Below are 24951 nucleotides of genomic sequence, written 5' to 3' on the forward strand. Positions count from 1 at the left end.
GATTCTGTTCAGCGTTTTTCTGATAGAAAAATGTAGTGTCATGCTCTATTTTGATCTCTAGCTGTATGGAATCGTATAATGGGCACATAATCTGAAACACGCTGTCACCGGTTATCTGTGGTGCCACTTGTTGGCTACTGTTTTCACTCTCTCCTCATGCGCACTCTCCATTTGCAAGTACTTCGTCATTCCTAACACTGCCCGACTCCACCTTGACTTTTGCCAGTCTCTGATTATTTTTAGGACCTGCCATGGACGTCCCCTTTACACAGAATGGAAAGATAAGGAAGCGTGAGAGGGCAACCAAGAGTAGTAATGGCATTTGTCGTTTGATTACATTTATTCAGATAACGACAAATAGTATTAAACACAGTAATGGTCAAACTCCCTTTTAACAAACAACAACCAAATGGCAAATATGTCAAAAATTAAAACAGAGATATACTAAACTATTTAAACTCCGCCCAAACAGGCCTTGAAGGCCCAACGGGTTCTACCGGCCGCCGTGTCATCCTACACACACAATAAAGAAAGGGCCTATACCACTTTCAGTCTGCACTCAACCAAGCTGTGTTGCTAATAACAGAAACTGCTACAATTTATAGTACAATCAGTAATTTCATCAAAGGCAGCAAGTTATTTCATAGTAGCATTAACAATTCTTTATACCAAGAAAAGAACCAAATGTACTGTTAAAGCAGAATATCACCCCACCCCCCCACCCCCCCGCCCGCTTTTTATTAAAAAATTTTAAATAAATAACACTAAATTGCCCTAGAGGATACAAGGTGAAAGCAGTACATTAGCAGTTAAAAGAAACGCCTTCAAATACACTACGAATCCCTAATTGTTGAGAGAAAGCTAGTACAGTACAGTTACTTAGATCTAAAAGCAAAATGTTGTCTGGGAAAGGGTACAATTTTTACTAACAATACAGGGCGTAAAACATAAGTTGTTTGTTCCAACAGACTGCCTGAGTTACTTTGCTTAGGTCAATCCGCTCTGCCAGGACACAAGTTAACAAACAATAAGGTAGCGCTTGACATCAACAAGCCCCGGAACCCGTGAGGCGCAGAGAGGTTGGCCGTAATCTGAGGCAAGTTAGTGTGCTCTACAGAACTGGAATCAAACAGATTCTCGTGCCCATTAGCTGCCTACGCAACACTTTAAGCAAGGAAATCTATAACACAATTTGCATACATATTTGACATACAAGGTTTAAGCCCACCCCCTCACGCAAATAAAAAGGCAACTGCTAAAATAACCAGCAGAAAATACAGCTAGTTAATTTAATTAACTTCAGTCTCAGATGTCCATATGGCTAATCAAACTTTTTAGTTCAATCAGAATTTCACATAGCCATCCGTAAGAAAACTCTGACTCAGTTACACCATGTAACGTTCTTTGAAAACACTAAGTGTAACGTTCTTTAAAAATAACTTTGTGTTATTCAGATTTATTGTGTGATGTGTTGTTGAGCAAATGGGGTGCTTAGCAGTTTTTCTGTAATCCAAAGAAAAATTAAACAACTTAACATGGAAAACCAGTATGTAATGTCTATAATGAAATCAATGCCTCTGAAATTTACACAGTCTCGTGAGCACCGGCTTCTATGGCCCTGAGACATAAACTGATAAAATTCGCTATGCAAATAAACAATGAAATAGATTTTCCTTAGCTCTTCAGTTGCAACGGATGTAAAGTAATGTTGGTATTCTGTTCTCTCCACAGTAGGCATACAAGATATTCAATCCCGGATCAGCGAAGTGCAATGCCGGCCGTAAAACAGTTTCGTACATAGAATGTCACACGACACCGTAGACACGACATGGTAACCGATGAGGTACTGATAACAGGATATGCTAAGACCGAATTCTTCAGTTCGAAAATTGCATTCAAAATAAAGCTTCTCCTCCACAAAATATAATTTTACATTATCTTCAAAATCAGTGAAATTCTCAACTGTTCTACAATTCTCACGTACTGACATAGTTAACAATACCTGGTCTGTTACATGACAAAAGATCTGACATCATTTGACAAAACAGATTCCAAAATTTAACTTCCTTGTATCAGGATTACAAAACACACAAAATATTACAAATCGGGCATACCAGATCAATCTATACATTAAATCTGAGGGCAAATTCCTGGTTCCTACATTCAAGGGTTAGTACTGAACATTAGCAAAAGCCACATTACTTTGCTGCATACTTAAAACTAAATATAGAAAATTTATTACCTTACAAAACTGCATTATGCTGCGTCCATAGGCCATCAGCTGAATCCTCACAGCAATCCACTAGCTTTAAGTCTTACATCCTACCTTTAACAGAGTGCAACGGCAGCTACTACTGCGCTCTGCGCACCCCTACTTACAATCAATTCTGCCACTCAGACAACATCTTTAGTTCAGTGGTGTCAAACACACAATTTCTTCTACATGTGATAACGATTTCACAACATTTTTCATGAAATACATTACAAAAACGGGCTCCAAGTACAAGTGGATCCCTCACAACCACAAAATTGTTTAAAGGATACAGAAGGACTAAGCTTCCATTAACAACACTATTATTAAAAAACGAGTGGCCACAAACATTTAAATAAATCAGGTCAACCCTCAAAGTAATCACCAATACAATTTAAGGTAAACAACATTAGTTAAATAACTTCTCGTCCACTGTAACTGGAATTAAGCGATCAAACTACATACGTAATAAATAACGCCAAAAACCTCTCTTAGAGAGGCACAAATAGACAAATAATAAAAAATACCAATAAATAAAAAAGCGGGCTTAATCACTAATCACATTAAATTCAGCCCTTCAGACCGAGCGATGTGGCGCAGTGGTTAGCACACTGGACTCGCATTCTGGAGGACGACGGTTCAATCCCGCGTCCGGCCATCCTGATTTAGGTTTTCCATGATTTCCCTAAATTGCTCCAGGCAAATGCCGGGATGGTTCCTTTGAAAGGGCACGGCCGACTTCCTTCCCCGTCCTTCCTTAATCCAATGAGACCGATGACCTCGCGGTTTGGTCTCTTCCTCCAAACAACCGAACCCCAACTCAGCCATTCAGGAAGCCACCAAGACCAGGGAAAGCGAGATGCTCTCATAGTGCGACCACTGTGCATGAAAGGTGCAAAATGCGAAGGCAGGTTAAATATTGTCAGGGCAGCATTAAATGTCCAGTCGCACGCAGCATTGAATCGCCTGAATCACAAACCAATGGACGTCAGGACGAAAGGAATTCATACAATGGGAGGCAGTCTCCCCAAAAATCGCAGCAGGCGAGAAACGCTAAGGCCGTGAACAAAACGTGTACCAGAGTAATTTAGCTGCACCTGGTAGCCGGGCTGCTGGTCGTCCTGGTCGGCCATACCCAGCTGTTACTCTTATGTTCGCCGTCCTGCGTCTAACTGTGTTCTGCCGCTTCCACGACGCACCGCCAGAGATGTTGCTTCAAAAGGGTAATCGATACATAGAGGGAAATGTGACGCCATAGACACATACAACTACGCAAAGCAGGGAAGAATCGATAAGGAGCCGTCGCCACGGCTCAGCCAAACTATTTAATTCTTTTTTTTGTCTCGCTGCTACCCTAATACAATCTAATACAATATATCCAATGGTCCTGAACTGCTTTTGTTCCACTATTATGAGTTGTCATCATGTACTTTTCCCAATTCTGATATTTCCACTTTCTCGAACAGGACCTAAGTCCGTTTTTACCAGAAAATCTTGACGTCCCGTCACGGTCGCCACGTGTACATGAATCCGCCGATTCTACGTGTGAACGATTCGTCTTTTATTTTTAAAGTATAAGAATCGTGTGTAATCGAGTTTTTTAATGTTTTCGAAACAGGGAATGTATTTCTTTTTACGAAACCAGAAATTTTTACCTGTTGTAACCGCTGTGTTTGCTTTCTTTGGTGTTCAATATGCTACAGAAAAGAGGAAATGCTGACCCTACGGAGCTACGAAAAAACAAGCCGCTTTATCGCACTGTTTTTACGGCCGCTCAGCGCTCGACCCAGCCATACCATCAAAACAACAGTCTTACTCACCATCTCTCTCTGTCTTCCCAGAAAACGAAAGTATTATCTTCGCTCATCTGAGAATCGACATTTATTCTGCACCATGTAACTGTTACTATTTTGCTGGCTCTAAAAATATTTAATTATTGAATTGACAATGTGTAAACCAACAGAATATCGTTAATTTTTGGCATCTAATTTTCTCTCGGACGTCTCTCCAAAGCGCGATGGGGATAACGGGGCTCTATTCGCAATAATTTAGGAACACAATAAGGAAATTACACTGACTAAATACTTCTATGTTTACCTTGTAGTTTCATCCTCATCGCACTAGCGAAATTATTCTGGACTGCTTAATCTTACCATACGACAGTCCCTCTGAAAAAATAGTAATTCAACGAAGATTTGTGATCACTAGCTCTGAAGGTGGAATTTAACTTAATTATTTCCAAATTTATTTAACTGTTACTGAAATGAATTTTTGTTATTACAAATAGTTGTGAATGTTCTGCTTGGAATCAAGATGGATGCAAACTGTGAGATTCTGACGCAACTCGATGGCTACTATCTCTAAATTTTGCAGTTAGGTATTAAAGAAAACTGAATAACTGAATATTAAGTGAAAGAATCGCAAAATCTGAAGCATTGAGTGAATTAGCAACGTGGCCAGATAATTTTATATCCACACAAATAAATTCAGAGCTGTATTTTTCAGCTAAATACACTTGAGATAGTCTACTATTGTCGTAATCTGAAATTATTTTATACGATCTCTTGACCGTTTAGCTTTACTCAAACTTATTTCAACACAGTGACAAGCAATGAGGATTTACTATTCACTTCGTGATATCACGTTTGTGACTGAAATATTCGTAACACTTCTGGTTACTTAGATTTGATACAAAGCCTTGCCTTGTTTAGCACAGCTGTTGTGGTGTTTTAGTTGAAGATTGCAGAATGATAACTGGGTAGGCTCTTCATGTACGACCACGTTGCAGTAGCCATTATCCTTTAAGCCTGCGCTGGCTCCGAATTTCTTCTCAAATTAATGTTAGATATTCTGGATTCACAATTCTGGAAAGAGCTTTATGATAAAAATGCCGCTTCCACCCAACTGTCACTCGAATAAGGACAGTTTTAGCACCCACAAAATTTTGGCAACGCCAGATGTGGCACAGCTACACCATGTGATCAAAAGTATCCGGACACCCCCAAAAGATACGTTTTTCATATTAGGTGCGTTGTGCTGCCACCTACTGCCAGCGATCTCAGTAGTAATTAGACGTCGTCAGAGATCGTAATAGGGCGGTCCGCGGAACTCAACGGACCTCGGACGTGGTCAGCTGACCGGTTGTCACCTGTGTGATATGTCTGTACGCGAGACTTCCACATCCCAAGGTCCACTGTTTCCGATGTGATAGTGAAGTCGAAACGTGAAGGGACACGTACAGCACAAAAACGTACAGGCTGACCTCGTCTGTTGACTGATAGAGACGGGAAACAGTTGAAGAGGGTCGTAATGTGTAATAGGCAGACATCTATCCAGAACATCACACAGGAGTTCCAAACTGCATCAGAATCCACTGCAAGTACTATGATAGTTAGGCGGAAGACAGGAAAATTTGGATTTCACGGTCCAGCGGCTGCTTATAAGCCACACGTCACGCCGGTAAATGCCAAAAAATGGCACTGAATAGTGGAAAAACGTTGTGTGGAGTGACGAATCACGGTACACAATGTGGTGATCCGATGGCAGGGTATTGGTATGGAGAATGCCCGGTGAACGTCATCGCCAGCGTCTGTAGGGCCAACAGTAAAATTCGGAGATGGTGGTGTTACGGTGTTGTCTTGTTCTTCATAGAGGGAGTTTGCACCCCTTGTTTTGCGTGTCACTATCACAGCACAGGCCTACATTGATATTTTAAGGACCTTCTTGTTTCTCACTGTTGAAGAGCAATTCGGAGATGGCGATTGCATCTTTCAACACAATCGAGCACATATTCACAGTGCACGGCCTATGGCAGCATGTAATGGATTGAACTGCACATAATCCTGACCTTTATCCTATAGAACACATTTGGGATATTTTGGAACGCCGACTTCGTGCCAGGCCTTACCGACTGACATCGTTACCTTTTCTCAGCGCAGCGCTCCTTGAAGAATGGACTGCAATTCCCCAAGAAACCTTCCGGCACCTGATTGAACGTATGCCTGCGAGAGTGGAAGCTGTCATCAAGGGTAAGGGTGGACCAACTCCATATTGAATTCCAGTATTTCCGATGGACGGGACCGCGAAGTTATAAGTCATTGTGCGGATCTTTTTGATCACATAGTGTACGTATATGCACCAGGCTACCTCACCTACGACTAACGTCTTCCCATTTTGTTCTAGGCTTTCCGTGCCACTTAGTGCCACTTAGGTCAGCCACACAAAACGCGCGTTGAAAACACAAAGTGGATTGCCAACTTTCTGATTTGCTTTACCAAAAGTAATATACATTTTCAAATAACCTACGAATATTACAGTCGTTATAAGTATAGCAAACATCCATCATTATGCATTTGCTTTCTTTAAACAATATCTATTATTACATATTCTACTTTTAAAAAATAGTCAAAGACAGTCAACTTTGCTAGAGAACATCGATACATTTAAATAATTGAAAATGTCGATACGTTTATGTATCGATATTGGTATTCATTTGTTAATAGATAAATTGTAATAAATGTTTTGATAATATTTAAGCTATTACGTTACAAAGTGTAACATCGGTCTTGGAGAGAATATGATGTCGATATTGTGGTCTTTGATCTTACTACTGTACTATTGCATCTGGGCAAGATACAAAGGACGATAGCTGTGCGTACGTGTTTTACTAATAATCAACGACTTGACAAATATTAGTATCAAAATGCGGCAACAGAAGTCAGTGTTTCCACTTACAATTTTCGTTTTACTCTAGTTTCCTTCGGAATTATCCCTAAAATACACTAAATAATCATAAAAGTCCCTAGATTTAAGGAGTATAATTAGAACGAAGAACAATACATTATTTATGGCATTTAATAACATAAAATATCAACAGAACACTCCATAAAAGGTTCAAAGATATACAGGATCAGAAGCTAAAGCATTACTTTTCCACTGTGTCGTTACATTTAGAATGGCACTATTGCGTTCTAAAATTGGCCATTTGTTTTCAGGCATTCCCGGTTTTCAGAATGAGATTTTCGCTTTGCTGCGGAGTGTGCGCTGATATGAAACTTCCTGGCAGATTAAAACAGTGTGCCGGACCGAGACTCGAACTCGGGACCTTTGCCTCTCGCGGGCAAGTGCTCTGCCAACCTTTTTTTTTTTTTTTTTTTTTTTTTTTTTTTTTTTTTTTTTTTTTTTTTTTGTGTAGTCTCATTTTGTTCGTTATAGTTCGTTGCAATTGTTCGTGGCGGACGTCTCCAGTCGCCCTTTGAATTTCGTTATTGATCCATTCACTCAGTTTTTTTATTACAGAGGGCAGCTAACCCTCTGACCGTACACGCTGAGCTACCGTGCCGGCGTAACTGAGCTGCCCAAGCACGACTCACGCCCGGTCCTCACAGCTTCACTTCTGCCAGTACCTCGCCTCCTGCCTTCCAAACTTAACAGAAGCTCTCCTGCGAATCTGCAGAACTAGCACTCCTGAAAGAAAGGATATTGCGGAGACATGGCTTAGCCACAGCCTGGGGGATGTTTCCAGAATGAGATTTTCACTCTGCAGCGGAGTGTGCGCTGATATGAAACTTCCTGGCAGATTAAAACTGTGTGCCGGACCGAACTCGAACTCGGGACCTTTGCCTTTCGCGGGCAAGTGCTCTACCAACTGAGCTACCCAAGCACGACTCACGCCCCGTCCTCACAGGAGAGCTTCTGTAAAGTTTGGAAGGTAGGAGACGAGGTACTGGCAGAAGTAAAGCTGTGAAGACAGGGCGTGAGTCGTGCTTGGGTAGCTCAGTTGGTACAGTTGGTAGAGCACTTCCCAGCGAAAGACAAAGGTCCCGAGTTCGAGTCTCCGTCCGGCACACAGTTTTAATCTGCCAGGAAGTTTCATTCCCGGTTTTGTTTGAAGCTGACCGTTAAGTATTTCATTGTTAAGTCTATTTCTGTTATCTGTTTTTACTTTTTGAGAACACAGAATATTCTTCCTACTTCAGTATTTGAATTCTGAACTGCTAGAAAAAGTGAAACACCAGCTTGAGATTTTCGTAAATAAAATTACCATGATTTTTCAAGCTTAGTACCTTGTTACAATAAATTTAAACTGACTATTTTCCTCACCTTCAACCTCAAAATGCTTCGCTTCGATGAGAGTTTGATGTGCCTATTCACTTTCTGATTTTAGCATGCTGCTTGTTGTTACTAAAAGATTTACATAGCTTAAGACATGTTGCACAGAGTGTTTCTCTAGATTTCGTACTACTTGTTGATTACACTCTTACACGGTCGATGTAATCGGTGAACTTTTTATGCGGTTACTATTGGTATAATATGACTAAATTTCGATGTCGCACTTAACAATGGTAATCGAACAATTAACATAGTAAGCTACAATTGGACGGATTATATTCGATAAGTTTGAGGGAATCCCCTTTAATCAGTTGATGGTGTCATAAAGTAAAACACTAAGTGATGTTTACAGTAAATATTACTACCATCTTAAGTTTGCTTTTACTCCAAATTTCCCTAAATCGCTGTCAAAATAATATAGCCCTAAGCCACACATTATATGTTTCGCCCTAAAAAAGGCAGAAATCACTAAGTGACAGAAATATCGTCTCCTCGAGAAAATAAATTTTAAATTCAGGATATAAAGTGGACTCCGTACAATCACGTGACTAATGCAAGGAAAGGTAACGTAGAAGAATCAAACTAAAATCGTATTAAATCAGATTTCTTTTCTAAACACAATGCGATATTTACCTTACGCTCCACATACAACCCACAGAACCCAAGGAATTTGTCTTTACTACTTTGTATTCTAGTCCAATCACTAACACACATACCACCTCTAAATAATTACATTCAAGACAGTATCTTCTTCCGTTATGTCCTATTTAATTGTAATCATTATTTTGCAGCAGCATAGTACACTTTCCAGTACGTCTGTGGTACTATACTACGTCCTTTGTCCTCTTCTGTTATGCATAATAAACATTCGTGTTGTTAATGTGCCATTTTACGACCTATTCAACACAGACTTTCTTAATAACCGAACTGTCTCCAACACATAATTTCTCAATAGCCATATTGTCTCTTCACCTCTCAACGATGTGGGTGGTATAGGCCAGAAATAAGTTCAGTACAGTCGTGCTTTACGCTCGCCAGGGAGTCATGTGACATCATCTCCGAACCCGCCGTCTCGCTGAGCACGTCGACTCGAATGGTGCGTTTCCGCCGCAGCCCACTCGCCACCTGAGTCTGTTCTCGGGTACGAGTGGACCCGACACGCTCAGAAAGAAACAAGTGCAACCGTGGACTCGCGGCATTCCAGCTACATACGCAACCGTTTTGAAAACAATTCGGCCATTAAACTGGAAATTACACTCCTGGAAATGGAAAAAAGAACACATTGACACCGGTGTGTCAGACCCACCATACTTGCTCCGGACACTGCGAGAGGGCTGTACAAGCAATGATCACACGCACGGCACAGCGGACACACCAGGAACCGCGGTGTTGGCCGTCGAATGGCGCTAGCTGCGCAGCTTTTGTGCACCGCCGCCGTCAGTGTCAGCCAGTTTGCCGTGGCATACGGAGCTCCATCGCAGTCTTTAACACTGGTAGCATGCCGCGACAGCGTGGACGTGAACCGTATGTGCAGTTGACGGACTTTGAGCGAGGGCGTATAGTGGGCATGCGGGAGGCCGGGTGGACGTACCGCCGAATTGCTCAACACGTGTGGCGTGAGGTCTCCACAGTACATCGATGTTGTCGCCAGTGGTCGGCGGAAGGTGCACGTGCCCGTCGTCGACCTGGGACCGGACCGCAGCGACGCACGGATGCACGCCAAGACCGTAGGATCCTACGCAGTGCCGTAGGGGACCGCACCGCCACTTCCCAGCAAATTAGGGACACTGTTGCTCCTGGGGTATCGGCGAGGACCATTCGCAACCGTCTCCATGAAGCTGGGCTACGGCCCCGCACACCGTTAGGCCGTCTTCCGCTCACACCCCAACATCGTGCAGCCCGCCTCCAGTGGTGTCGCGACAGGCGTGAATGGAGGGACGAATGGAGACGTGTCGTCTTCAGCGATGAGAGTCGCTTCTGCCTTGGTGCCAATGATGGTCGTATGCGTGTTTGGCGCCGTGCAGGTGAGCGCCACAATCAGGACTGCATACGACCGAGGCACACAGGGCCAACACCCGGCATCATGGTGTGGGGAGCGATCTCCTACACTGGCCGTACACCACTGGTGATCGTCGAGGGGACACTGAATAGTGCACGGTACATCCAAACCGTCATCGAACCCATCGTTCTACCATTCCTAAACCGGCAAGGGAACTTGCTGTTCCAACAGGACAATGCACGTCCGCATGTATCCCGTGCCACCCAACGTGCTCTAGAAGGTGTAAGTCAACTACCCTGGCCAGCAAGATCTCCGGATCTGTCCCCCATTGAGCATGTTTGGGACTGGATGAAGCGTCGTCTCACGCGGTCTGCACGTCCAGCACGAACGCTGGTCCAACTGAGGCGCCAGGTGGAAATGTCATGGCAAGCCGTTCCACAGGACTACATCCAGCATCTCTACGATCGTCTCCATGGGAGAATAGCAGCCTGCATTGCTGCGAAAGGTGGATATACACTGTACTAGTGCCGACATTGTGCATGCTCTGTTGCCTGTGTCTATGTGCCTGTGGTTCTGTCAGTGTGATCATGTGATGTATCTGACCCCAGGAATGTGTCAATAAAGTTTCCCCTTCCTGGGACAATGAATTCACGGTGTTCTTATTTCAATTTCCAGGAGTGTATTATTCATTTATCTCACACAAGCAACGGCCTTGCCGCAGCGGTGACGCCGTTTCCCGTCAGATCGCCGAAGTTAAGCGCTGTCAGGCTTGGCTGGCACTTGAATAGGTCACCGTCATGGTCTGCCGAGTGCTGTTGGCAAGTGGGGCGCACTCAGGCATTGTGAGACCAACTGAGGAGCTACTCGACTGGGAAATAGCGGCGCCGGTAACGAAAACACATTGGCCGGGAGAGTGGTGTGCTGACCGCATGCCGCTCCGTATCCGCATCCGGTGACGCCTAAAAGCGGAGGATGACACGGCGGCCGGTCGGTACTGTTGGCCCTTCAGTGCTTGTTTAGACGCAGTTTGTTTGGCTTATTTCACATAATCATGACTTCGGTTTTATAACCATTCTGAAGTGCAAGTTGAAATGTCAGAAAATGACGACTTGCCTAAGTGTCAGAAGCAAGTTATATACCAGTATAACGACTGATCGGCTAGCAGTGAATGTTGTTCTGTTCATACATAAGTCTATACAGATAAAACTTTTTCGGAGACTGCTGCAAATTTATTTCATATTTAATATCTGTTCAGAGAACGTCTAAGAATGTTTGAGGTCTTACTGGGTCTGCAGCGACAGTACCAGAAAACATGTCATGAGAATGAAGTGCAATCTCTCAATGGTGGTTAATTATTAAAACGAATTACAAAAATGAATAATAAGCTACACAAATGGCTGTTAGCTCATTACCGCAAGTTGCCATGACCATATGAGAACAGAAGCAGTCCGCTTTTAGGCTCAGGGACATAACACTGACGTTGCTCTATGTCCAGACTTCGTTTCAGAGAGCGCATAAAAATGGTTCAAATGGCTCTGAGCACTATGGGACTTAACTTCTGAGGTCATCAGTCCCCTAGAACTCAGAACTACTTAAACCTAACTAACCTAAGGACATCACACACATCCATGCCCGAGGCAGGATTCGAACCTGCGACCGTAGCGGTCGCGCGGTTCCAGACTGTAGCGCTAGAACCGCTTGGCCACTCCTGGCCCAGGCAGCACGTATGTTAACTCGTCATGGAGGTGGAATAAACAATAATACAACCATTTTGTTAACAATGGATGAAATTTGTACGTTTTCTGTATAAAGCATGGACTATAGAATGAAAGTTATGCCAGATACTACTCCCTCTCTCATGGAAAACATTCGCAATTCTGTACTTTGCATCAATTTATTTTCGTCTTACACCCTCTACAGTGTTACAAAATAGTTGAAGAGCATCTGATCCCGAAACTTGGTCATTTCGTCTGTTCAGTGCTACTTTGCAGCATCAAGATCGTGTACTCCTCTTCCGTACTGACAAAAAATCACGGCTAACCTTACATTCCCGCACGCTTCAGCAAGACAGCGAGTCGAAGAGTTTGAAGCGAACGCAGCGCCACAGTTCTCAGACTCGCCACACTCGGGGGACTGCAGCGGGAAGGAAGGGACCCCGTTAGTACGGACATAACAGGCGCTCCCTGATTTGTGAAGCGCATGCAACCCGCACATTAGACTCGTACTCACTCCGTTTCTTATCTCTAGCGAGATGCCACCAGAAACGGCACATGGTTCGCATTCCATTTAAGGACTTTTCCTGGTCTAGGGTTCCAGTTTTTACATTTTCGACATTTTTTTTCTAGGCGACGTCAAAAGTGATGTCAGACAATGCTTATATCCTATCATTCATCTACCTTTTACCTGCATTAAAAATTGTTCTAAAGTATTAAGGAGTTAGTAAACAAAATGACGTCGAAGGTCGTAGCGCGCACCGTGCACCGGTAGGCGGTTGGACCTGGCTCAGTAACGGGGGGTGGTCTGAAACAGACCAGATCAAAAAATTACTAAAATACGAGTGTAGCTACGGTCAGAACCTCTGAAAAGTTTAAAAAAATCATATTTTCACAAAATGTCGGCTATTTGAAAATAGTAAGAAAAGTCGACTGTGTTTGGGCATTCAAACGTACATGAAAAGATCGATATTTAAAAAATTGTTTAAGTTTCGGAGGTTCCGACCATAGCCATTTCAGTTCTCTACAAAAACAGCTAAGCGTCATCAAAGTCGACCAAGTAGTTTTTTTGGCAATCCAAACACTTGGCAAAAAAATGTGACTTTTGGGAAACCGCGTTTAAAATTTTGAAAAGGGTTTTCGTCGCATTTTGGGACTCACTTTCAGTCTGGCGATGCCTGTGGCATAAAGTACGCCTTCCTCGATCTCGTAAATGTCGTTCGTGTGCACCGCTTCCTCCCGGGCCGCAGATCTGGCTTCTTTACTGGCCGTAGATACTCCGTGCTCTGAGCGTACAAGGCGGTCCGCGTTGCGCTTTATGCAAAATTCGAACGCCGTGTTGTCAAGTTGAATGCCCGTGACATTCATTGTGCGGGCGAGTCTCATGAAGCTGTTGTTGAAGATAACTGTAGCAAAATTGTTTGCAATTTCGACTACTTCTTTACCGGAATATACACTCCTGGAAATTGAAATAAGAACACCGTGAATACATTGTCCCAGGAAGGGGAAACTTTATTGACACATTCCTGGGGTCAGATACATCACATGATCACACTGACAGAACCACAGGCACATAGACACAGGCAACAGAGCATGCACAATGTCGGCACTAGTACAGTGTATATCCACCTTTCGCAGCAATGCAGGCTGCTATTCTCCCATGGAGACGATCGTAGAGATGCTGGATGTGGTCCTATGGAACGGCTTGCCATACCATTTCCACCTGGCGCCTCAGTTGGACCAGCGTTCGTGCTGGACGTGCAGACCGCGTGAGACGACCCTTCATCCAGTCCCAAACATGCTCAATGGGGGATAGATCCGGAGATCTTTCTGGCCAGGGTAGTTGACTTACACCTTCTAGAGCACGTTGGGTGGCACGGGATACATGCGGACGTTGGAAGTTCCCTTGCCGGTCTAGGAATGGTAGAACGATGGGTTCGATGACGGTTTGGATGTACCGTGCACTATTCAGTGTCCCCTCGACGATCACCAGTGGTGTACGGCCAGTGTAGGAGATCGCTCCCCACACCATGATGCCGGGTGTTGGCCCTGTGTGCCTCGGTCGTATGCAGTCCTGATTGTGGCGCTCACCTGCACGGCGCCAAACACGCATACGACCATCATTGGCACCAAGGCAGAAGCGACTCTCATCGCTGAAGACGACACGTCTCCATTCGTCCCTCCATTCACGCCTGTCGCGACACCACTGGAGGCGGGCTGCACGATGTTGGGGCGTGAGCGGAAGACGGCCTAACGGTGTGCGGGACCGTAGCCCAGCTTCATGGAGACGGTTGCGAATGGTCCTCGCCGATATCCCAGGAGCAACAGTGTCCCTAATTTGCTGGGAAGTGGCGGTGCGGTCCCCTACGGCACTGCGTAGGATCCTACGGTCTTGGCGTGCATCCGTGCGTCGCTGCGGTCCGGTCCCAGGTCGACGGGCACGTGCACCTTCCGCCGACCACTGGCGACAACATCGATGTACTGTGGAGACCTCACGCCCCACGTGTTGAGCAATTCGGCGGTACGTCCACCCGGCCTCCCGCATGCCCACTATACGCCCTCGCTCAAAGTCCGTCAACTGCACATACGGTTCACGTCCACGCTGTCGCGGCATGCTACCAGTGTTAAAGACTGCGATGGAGCTCCGTATGCCACGGCAAACTGGCTGACACTGACGGCGGCGGTGCACAAATGCTGCGCAGCTAGCGCCATTCGACGGCCAACACCGCGGTTCCTGGTGTGTCCGCTGTGCCGTGCGTGTGATCATTGCTTGTACAGCCCTCTCGCAGTGTCCGGAGCAAGTATGGTGGGTCTGACACACCGGTGTCAATGTGTTCTTTTTTCCATTTCCAGGAGTGTATGTGTTTTGGGGAAAGCGCCCAAATCAGCGAATTTATCGACTCGTTAGAGTTTTGAGTGTTCGCGCCAACACATCTTCCCAGTAACCTGTCATTCGATAGTGCTTCGTACACAGGTCTGATTGCCTTTGAGCGCCGTCCGTAGGCGCTCGATGACGTGGGCTGTCGGTTCGATTATCGTGTGTTTCGACTATATGCAGTAGTTTGCTGGCGAAATGGTTTCGCCCAAATGTTCTCCATAATATAAGCTATAGTATTATCCAATAAAAAATCGATTTTTTGAAACTTCTAGAACTGATATCCCCCGTAAACTATTGGTCCCCTTTCCACGGTTGCTTAACTGTAGTTAGCTAGGGACAAGCAAGTCGCGGAAGTGGCTTCCACTAGAAAGACTTGCACCAGGCCACTGAAGCTTACAATTACTGTTATTATTATTATTATTATTATTATTATGTGTCTCAGTTCGTTACATCGTTACGTCTTCTTTCTCCCTGGGTTGCGCTTACTTTCATAGGCGACTTTACAAATAATATTGCACCCCATTACGTTCGATTTACTACAGCTTTAAAATTTCCTGCGTTGTTTTAGCAAATTTCGAATAATTTCCTCATTCTCGCGGCGATTTCAACAAAGTGAATTTTTCAATAATGCGTTTACTTGGGGATTTACCGCTCAAACACTTTCAAAAACGATTTAATGCGATTTTTAACCGTGGCCCAATTCATTTCATTGTATTATGCATCGGAAGATTAAGCAGTAATTTTTTTATCGGGGGACAGAGAAAACCACCAAACCATACACAAATATAAATATTCTTTAAACTATATTTAGTTAGCCACTCGAAAGAATATCAGGTAAATAATTTTTTATTTCAAAAGCTGTATTTTACGCTAACTTTTAATGGGCTTTGAGAATGTCGAAATCTTGTTGCTCATTGGAAGAGTGATTGCCATGTCACAGGCTTACTCTGTACTAAAGTAAACAACGACCACCTTTAAAGAAGCCAAGCGTAACTCTGTATTTTCGTAGAACCACAAGAAAGATGTCACAACGTATGGTTTTCGCAGTTGTTAATCTCATCATCAAAATTATTCTGTCGTATTATCACCGCCACACTCTATGAGAAAAAGTCACGTACAACAAATTTGCCGGCCGCAGTGGCCGAGTGGTTCTAGGCGCTCCAGTCTGGAACCGCGGGACCGCTACGTTCGCAGGTTAGAATCCTGCCTCGTGCATGGATGTGTGTGATGTCCTTAGGTTACTTAGGTTTAAGTAGTTCTAAGTTCTAGGGGACTGATGACCTCAGAAGATAAGTCCCATAATGCTCAGAGCCATTTGAACCACCTGAACAACAGATTGACATGATGAGGATATTATGAATAATCTAGCTTGAGGCTGGAAATAAATTCATCGTCATATTAAGTTCAAATTAAGTTGTTTTCGTGCAGCAGATGATACTGCCAGTTCTCCTGTTTGCTGTGCCGGAATTCTGCACCATAAAGGAATACGTTTATTCTCTCAGTCTTCCTACATTAGGTGTAGTAGAACACTATCTTATATTAGTGACTATGCATGATTCTTAAAGAGACGAAGATCTTAATACTGCATATTGGCGTGGGAAAGTTTTTTCGTAATCTCAGCATATTGTTTGTTTCTCGTTTTCCTTTCTTGGGGAATCTTTTTCTGCCGGCTCTACTTGTCTGATAGGAGTTGGATTAAACAGTTGTTTCATTCATACTAGTGTACACGACAACAAGCTAACCGTTTGTTACTCGCGGGTCAAATCTGCAGGCGAACATCTATCCTGTTTCAACTAGATGTGTATCTTGTCTACACCTGTAGTTTTACTCACTATCAGCTTTTATGAATAATTTAATATTACTTTTGCGTTTTAAGAGTTACCAATTAAACAGTGTTACGCATTAGAGTGTAGCCTTCAGTTCCAACAGTCACAGCGCAGGATACGTCCACATTGTATGTTCTTCTTCGGGACTGTTTCGATAAAGATTGACTGTGTAACGTATTCAAGCAGCTATAGTTGTGTACAGTCGTTACCTTGATTCATAACCTAGTTTCCTAATATTTTACTTGCCTCCCTTTCTCTTTTTAAACAGATTTTCTAATGATGAGAAAATCTTGTATTCCTGGCGCCCCGTATCGTGTTAAGTTTTTACTAAAAGACATCTCAGATTAATGATTTGCTATTAAACATTTTTACATCCAGCTAATGGCGTACCTCATGATGTCTTAACAAATCATTTGAGCATTGAGGATGACCTGGTAATAAGTCGAAATCGGTAATGACACCATGTGTACGACCTGACTGTGAAATACACGTATAAAAGAATGTATTTATTTTATAATACAAAATACGTCTCGCAAGTCGTACATAAAAATATAGTGTGCATTTTCAATCGTTCTTTAGATCTGGAGATGACAGTTTCTTAGAGTTTAAGCTACTCATGTACAAACGTATGATCGTATTAGTATTTCATACCACCTTTATTGGGGCACTATAATACTCGAAAAAGGAATTCAGAGGGGATACCATTCGTCATCAGGTGCAAAACTCTGAGTGTAATGAAATAAGGAAACATTATCTGTAGAGAATGGAACTCTGACAGCTGTCATCGCACTAACAATACTTAACGACACAGGCAATATTTAGTGTGCGAGCAGCCACAGTCAGCGATCTGCAGACGTAGCAATCCTACGCCGTGTGCCTGCTTCCACGCTGGCAAAATATTTAGGAAATGCAGCAGGTCTACTAAACAGACTGCTTACACTACGCTTGTCCGCCCTCTTCTGGAGTATTTCTATGCAGTGTGGGATCCGCATCAGACAGGACTGAGAGAGAACAACGATAAAGTTAAAAGATAGTCAGCTCACTCCCTATTATTGCGAAATATTGGAGAGAGTGACACGGATATGATACGCGAATCGGGGTGACAACCATTAAAACAAAGACATCTTTATTAGCGGCAGGATCTTCTCATGAAATTTCGATCACCAACTTCCTCCTCAGGGCGCGAAAGTATTCTGTTGGCGCTCACCTACATAGGGAGGCATGATCATCATAATAAAATAAATCAGGACTCGTATGAAAAGATTTAATTGTTCGTCTTTCCCGTCAACTGTTCGAGAGTGAAACGGCAGAGAAATAGCTTGATCCCTATGCCAGGTATTTAACTGTAAACTGCAAAGTAATCTTATAGATATGGACCTCTGCTTGCACGACAACAGCTGGGCCTGGGAAAGTGCCTCCCTTAAGGGAAAATTCAAGGTGACCTAGAAACGTGACACTGGTACCTCTTCCGCAGATATTTGTACTTAAACACCCAGGCCAGTGAGCAGATTATTGGCTTGGCAGGGCAATGCTATGTCATACATCGTGTGCCAGTCGCCACTGCAAGATCGACAATGTTCTAGTGATAGTCATAATCGATACAGCTGGGCATTGCTGTACCAGACGCTGCCATGCCTATGAAGCGGCCATCACTGACAACGACAGGCCGTGAACCACTGAACAACCTACCGCCGCCTCACTGTCCGAGGCAAGAACAGACAACCAACCAGCCCCGTAGCACTGGGGTCTGCCAGACCCAACTCCGTATGTTGGCCAACGGTCCACAGTTTGTCGCTGAGCGATGTCATCGTCTGCTGCATCACCAGAAGAGGTCGCTGGTTGCCGCCAGCTCGCTACAGGCGCTTCTCAAGTGCCCCAGCCGCCAGAGACATGTCAGCACCTGGCACGTCGGCGTTCACCGAGTAAGCAGCTGTGCGCACTGCAGGCACGTTGCCATGCCTCCTGCTCTGGTGTAGCAGCAACACGGCGCAGCGCCACGCCCTGGCCTGGATGGGGACACACGCAATAGCTGTTGAAGTCCGGCGTAATAGGAAATTGTTACGTTTGCTGGTGGTTTTACTGGAGCCACCAACAACATCCTACAGTCTCCCTCGCCATCAGCCTAACGCAGGACGCACTGGTGGGAGTCGAGCATCTCCTGACAAACTCAAGACAATTCTCATCACCTAGTAGCGGTCGTTGCACAATCCGCCCACTGCGTATTGGTTTCAGAAGTCGAATAGCATAGACTGACTGACCAACAAAGAAGAAGAGCATCGACTTCATTCTACGAAACTGCGGTGCCTGTGTTGTGAACGAGTATGATGCGAGAATAACATTAATGGGTTGCAGGAGTACAGGTGTGACACATGGAAGACGACATATGGAAGTTTGGGTCTGCTCGCTGGTCGTGTTTGGAAAGCTAAAGCGGTTAAAGGCGACCGCTCGCGTAAAGCGGGAAATCCGGGTTCGAGTCCCGGTCTGGAACCAAGTTTCATTGTGGTCATTCCATTATACAGCTGGAGGTGGTTCATAACGTTTCACGCCACAACATTCTGGTGACAGAAGCAGATGGAGACTGCATTGGTGACCCAACTCGGACAGCAGCAAGATAAGCAAGTAGCATCGCAGATTTTGGATTATCACTTGTGGGATCCTCGTATCTTTGTATCTTCGTATCCTTGAATTCTCACCGCTCAGTATTTCCCTATGTCGGGATCAGACTCAGATGTAGTATTTAGTTAAGACCTGAGGGCTGAAAGTTAACACCTGTAATATAAACACTGTGCCATTTCCCAGAACATTCAGCTCTATGCCCTGAATTACAGCATATAGTTTGCCGGATATGCTGAAATAAAGAGTTTTACGCCAGGCAGAGCAGATGAAATGGGCAAATTACGCCCCACGGAATTTCTTGGAAAAACACTCACATGGAAGGACTTGACCCAAGCTGTTCAACAGTATTCACTGTTTAATTTCAAACACATATATATTTTTATCATGACCATTCAGAAAACAACAGTTTAATTAAACGATTAATCAATTAAAATAAGGTTACTTGAAAGCATCAATTACTCAAGAATTGGCATTGTGGGTGTCAAGACTATGTAATGGCACTCTCATTAATAACAGCAAAATCAAGATTCACAGGTCGGCTAATCCCCAGAATAAAACTGTATTTACATTTTTTTCTTTTACAAGAAACAAATCAAATTCATTTACCATCGGGAACCAACCCCTTAAGCACAACTGTCTGAATACAAAATTACACTCTTTAAGAAAATTAACTGGATCCAAACTCACTATAATAATCAACATTTTATCAATAACATTGCCTTAGAGAAATAAGAGAACGATCTACACTCCTGGAAATGGAAAAGAGAACACATTGACACCGGTGTGTCAGACCCACCATACTTGCTCCAGACACTGCGAGAAGGCTGTACAAGCAATGATCACACGCACGGCACGGCGGACACACCAGGAACCGCGGTGTTGGCCGTCGAATGGCGCTAGCTGCGCAGCATTTGTGCACCGCCGCCGTCAGTGTCAGCCAGTTTGCCGTGGCATACGGAGCTCCATCGCAGTCTTTAACACTGGTAGCATGCCGCGACAGCGTGGACGTGAACCGTATGTGCAGTTGACGGACTTTGAGCGAGGGCGTATAGTGGGCATGCGGGAGGCCGGGTGGACGTACCGCCGAATTGCTCAACATGTGGGGCGTGAGGTCTCCACAGTACATCGATGTTGTCGCCAGTGGTCAGCGGAAGGTGCACGTGCCCGTCGACCTGGGACCGGACTGCAGCGACGCACGGATGCACGCCAAGACCGTAGGATCCTACGCAGTGCCGTAGGGGACCGCACCGCCACTTCCCAGCAAATTAGGGACACTGTTGCTCCTGGGGTATCGGCGAGGACCATTCGCAACCGTCTCCATGAAGCTGGGCTACGGTCCCGCACACCGTTAGGCCGTCTTCCGCTCACGCCCCAACATCGTGCAGCCCGCCTCCAGTGGTGTCGCGACAGGCGTGAATGGAGGGACGAATGGAGACGTGTCGTCTTCAGCGATGAGAGTCGCTTCTGCCTTGGTGCCAATGATGGTCGTATGCGTGTTTGGCGCCGTGCAGGTGAGCGCCACAATCAGGACTGCATACGACCGAGGCACACAGGGCCAACACCCGGCATCATGGTGTGGGGAGCGATCTCCTACACTGGCCGTACACCACTGGTGATCGTCGAGGGGACACTGAATAGTGCACGGTACATCCAAACCGTCATCGAACCCATCGTTCTACCATTCCTAGACCGGCAAGGGAACTTGCTGTTCCAACAGGACAATGCACGTCCGCATGTATCCCGTGCCACCCAACGTGCTCTGGAAGGTGTAAGTCAACTACCCTGGCCAGCAAGATCTCCGGATCTGTCCCCCATTGAGCATGTTTGGGACTGGATGAAGCGTCGTCTCACGCGGTCTGCACGTCCAGCACGAACGCTGGTCCAACTGAGGCGCCAGGTGGAAATGGCATGGCAAGCCGTTCCACAGGACTACATCCAGCATCTCTACGATCGTCTCCATGGGAGAATAGCAGCCTGCATTGCTGCGAAAGGTGGATATACACTGTACTAGTGCCGACATTGTGCATGCTCTGTTGCCTGTGTCTATGTGCCTGTGGTTCTGTCAGTGTGATCACGTGATGTATCTGACCCCAGGAATGTGTCAGTAAAGTTTCCCCTTCCTGGGACAATGAATTCACGGTGTTCTTATTTCAATTTCCAGGAGTGTATGATTAAGAGAAGACTAGACCCGTAAAACTAATAACCAACACAGTAACAGGCCAGATGCTAGAACATCAAACAGTACAATAAGCAACTTCTTGGAACATGAAAACAAATAAGTTTCGGTTATTACACGAAATATTAAAGGCCCAAGGCCAGTTTCCAAATGCAATGAACATTTTAATTTTGGCAATAGGTTGCATGGACTTGTTGCATTATACAGACAGAGTTACTCTGGAATAATTACATACAACAAGGTGAGTCGCCCGATATCTACGTGTCCTTACCGGATCGCAGACATACGGACTATCCTGCGCGACGCTGTCAGCGACCCAAGCGTGGATAATTAACGCAAGCAAAGAGACCCAACGCAAGCAAGCACGTAAACAACTAGTATGAGAAGCACACCAAGGGTACAAAAACTTATTAGTGGAGGAACAAGAGGAAAAATTCACTCTCACTGCACAAAGGGGTGAGACAAATATTGAACTACAATATGAATATTAAATTTTCGTTAGAAAAACCTTGCACCAAGCCACTACTCTTGGACTGACACAAACTTAAGCAGTCACCCGAAATACCTGGGCAGTACTACATTTAAACCTCAAAAACATGAACAGACTTATAAACACATTAAATGCCATTTATGAGCTGACTAGATAGCACAAAAAATTGCAGAAATCTTAAATATTGTTGTTGTTGTTGTTGTGGTCTTCAGTCCTAAGACTGATTTGATGCAGCTTTCCACGCTACTCTATCCTGTGCAAGCTTCTTCATCTCCCAGTACGTACTGCAGCCTACACCCTTCTGAATCTGCTTAGTGTATTCATCTCTCGGTCTCCCTCTACGATTTTTACCCTCCACGCTGCCCTCCAATACTAAATTTGTGATCCCTTGATGCCTCAGAACATGTCCTACCAACCGATCCCTTCTTCTTGTCAAGTTTTGCCACAAACTCCTCTTCTTCCCAATCCTATTCAGTACCTCCGCATTAGTTATGTGATCTACCCATCTAATCTTCAGCATTCTCCTGTAGCACCACATTTCGAAAGCTTCTATTCTCTTCTTGTCCAAACTAGTTATCGTCCATGTTTCACTTCCATACATGGCTACACTCCATACATATACTTTCAGAAACGACTTCCTGACATTTAAATCTATACTCGATGTTAACAAATTTCTCTTCTTCAGAAACGCTTTCCTTGCCATTGTCAATCTACATTTTATATCCTCTTTACTTCGACCATCATCAGTTATTTTACTCCCCAAATAGCAAAACTCCTTTACTACTTTAAGTGTCTCATTTCCTAATCTAATTCCCTCAGCATCACCCGACTTAATTCGACAACATTCCATTATCCTCGTTTTGCTTTTATTGATGTTCAACTTATATCCTCCTTTTAAGACACTGTCCATTCCGTTCAACTGCTCTTCCAAGTCCTTTGCTGTCTCTGACAGAATTACAATGTCATCGGCAAACCTTAAAGTTTTTTTTTCTTCTCCATGGATTTTAATACCTACTCCGAATTTTTCTTTTGTTTCCTTTACTGCTTGCTCAATATACAGATTGAACAACATCGGGGAGAGGCTACAACCCTGTCTCACTCCCTTCCCAACCACTGCTTCCCTTTCATGTCCCTCGACTCTTATAACTGCCATCTGGTTGCTGTACAAATTGTAAATAGCCTTTCGCTCCATGTATTTTATCCCTGCCACCTTCATAATTTGAAAGAGAGTATTCCAGTCAACATTGTCAAAAGCTTTCTCTAAGTCCGCAAATGCTAGAAACGTAGGTTTGCCTTTCCTTAATCTATTTTCTAAGATAAGTCGTAGGGTCAATATTGCCTCACGTGTTCCCATATTTCTACGGAAGCCAAGCTGGTTTTTCCCAAGGTCGGCTTCTACCAGTTTTTCCATTCGTCTGTAAAGAACTCGCGTTAGTATTTTGCAGGCGTGACTTATTAAACTGATAGTTCGGTAATTTTCACATCTGTCAACGCCTGCTTTCTTTGGGATTGGAATTACTATATTCTTCTTGAAGTCTGAGGGTATTTCGCCTGTCTCATCCATTTTGCTCACCAGATGGTAGAGTTTTGTCAGGACTGGCTCTCCCAAGGCTGTCAGTAGTTCTAAAGGAATGTTGTCTACTCCCAGGGCCTTCTTTCGACTCAGGTCTTTCAGTGCTCTGTCAAACTCTTCACGCAGCATCATATCTCCCATTTCATCTTCATCTACATCCTCTTCCAGTTCCATAATATTGTCCTCAAGTACATCGCCCTTGTATAGACCCTCTATATACTCCTTCCACCGTTCTGCTTTCCCTTCTTTGCTTAGAATTGGGTTTCCATCTGAGCTCTTGATATTCATACATGTAGTTCTCTTTTCTCCAAAGGTCTCTTTAATTTTCCTGTAGGCAGTATCTATCATATCCTTACATTTGTGCTCTAGCCATCCCTGCTAAGCCATTTCGCACTTCCTGTTGATCGCATTTTTGAGACGTTTGTATTCCTTTTTGCCTGCTTCACTTACTGCATTTTTATATTTTCTCCTTTCGTCAATTAAATTCAATATTTCTTCTGTCATCTTTTTACCTACTTGATCCTCTGCTGCCTTCACTACTTCATCCCTCAAAGCTACCCATTCTTCTTCTACTGTACTTCTTTCCCCCATTCTTGTCAATTGTTCCCTTATGCTCTCCCTGAAACTCTGTACAACCTCTGGTTTATTCAGTTTATACAGGTCCCATCTACTTCAATTCTTACCTTTTTGTAGTTTCTTCAGTTTTTATCTACAGTTCATAACCAATAGATTGTGGTCAGAGTCAACATCTGCCCCTGGAAATGTCTTACAATTTAAAACCTGATTCCTAAATCTCTCTTACCATTATATAACCTATCTGAAACCTGTCAGTATCTCCAGGCTTCTTCCATGTATACAACCTTCTTTCATGATTATTGAACCAAGTGTTAGCTGTGATTAAGTTGTGCTATGTGCAAAATTCCACCAGGTGGCTTCCTCTTTCATTTCTTACCCCCAATCCATATTCACCTATTACGTTTCCTTCTCTCCCTTTTTCTACTACTGAATTCCAGTCACCCATGACTATTAAATTTTCGTCTCCCTTCACTATCTGAATTATTTCTTTTATTTCATCATACATTTCTTCAATTTCTTCGTCATCTGCAGAGCTAGTTGGCATATAGACTTGTACTACTGTCGAAGGCGTGGGCTTCGTGTCTATCTTGGCCACAACAATGCGTTCGCTGTGCTGTTTGTAGTAGCTTACCCGCATTCCTATTGCTTTATTCATTATTAAACCTACTCCTGCATTATCCCTATTTGATTTTGTATTTATAAACCTGTATTCACCTGACCAAAAGTCTTGTTCCTGCTGCCAC

At 44.1% G+C, this 24951-nt stretch overlaps 1 protein-coding gene across 1 annotated transcript in view; it reads left to right on the top strand.

Moving 5' to 3' along the window:
- LOC124606241 overlaps nt 1-24951 on the top strand; it is a 473911-nt gene that overhangs the window by 349461 nt on the left and 99499 nt on the right. The gene's annotated exons all lie outside the window — the stretch shown is intronic.

Source organism: Schistocerca americana, chromosome 3, assembly GCF_021461395.2.
Source record: "Schistocerca americana isolate TAMUIC-IGC-003095 chromosome 3, iqSchAmer2.1, whole genome shotgun sequence".
In the NCBI taxonomy this organism is placed as follows: domain Eukaryota; kingdom Metazoa; phylum Arthropoda; class Insecta; order Orthoptera; family Acrididae; genus Schistocerca; species Schistocerca americana.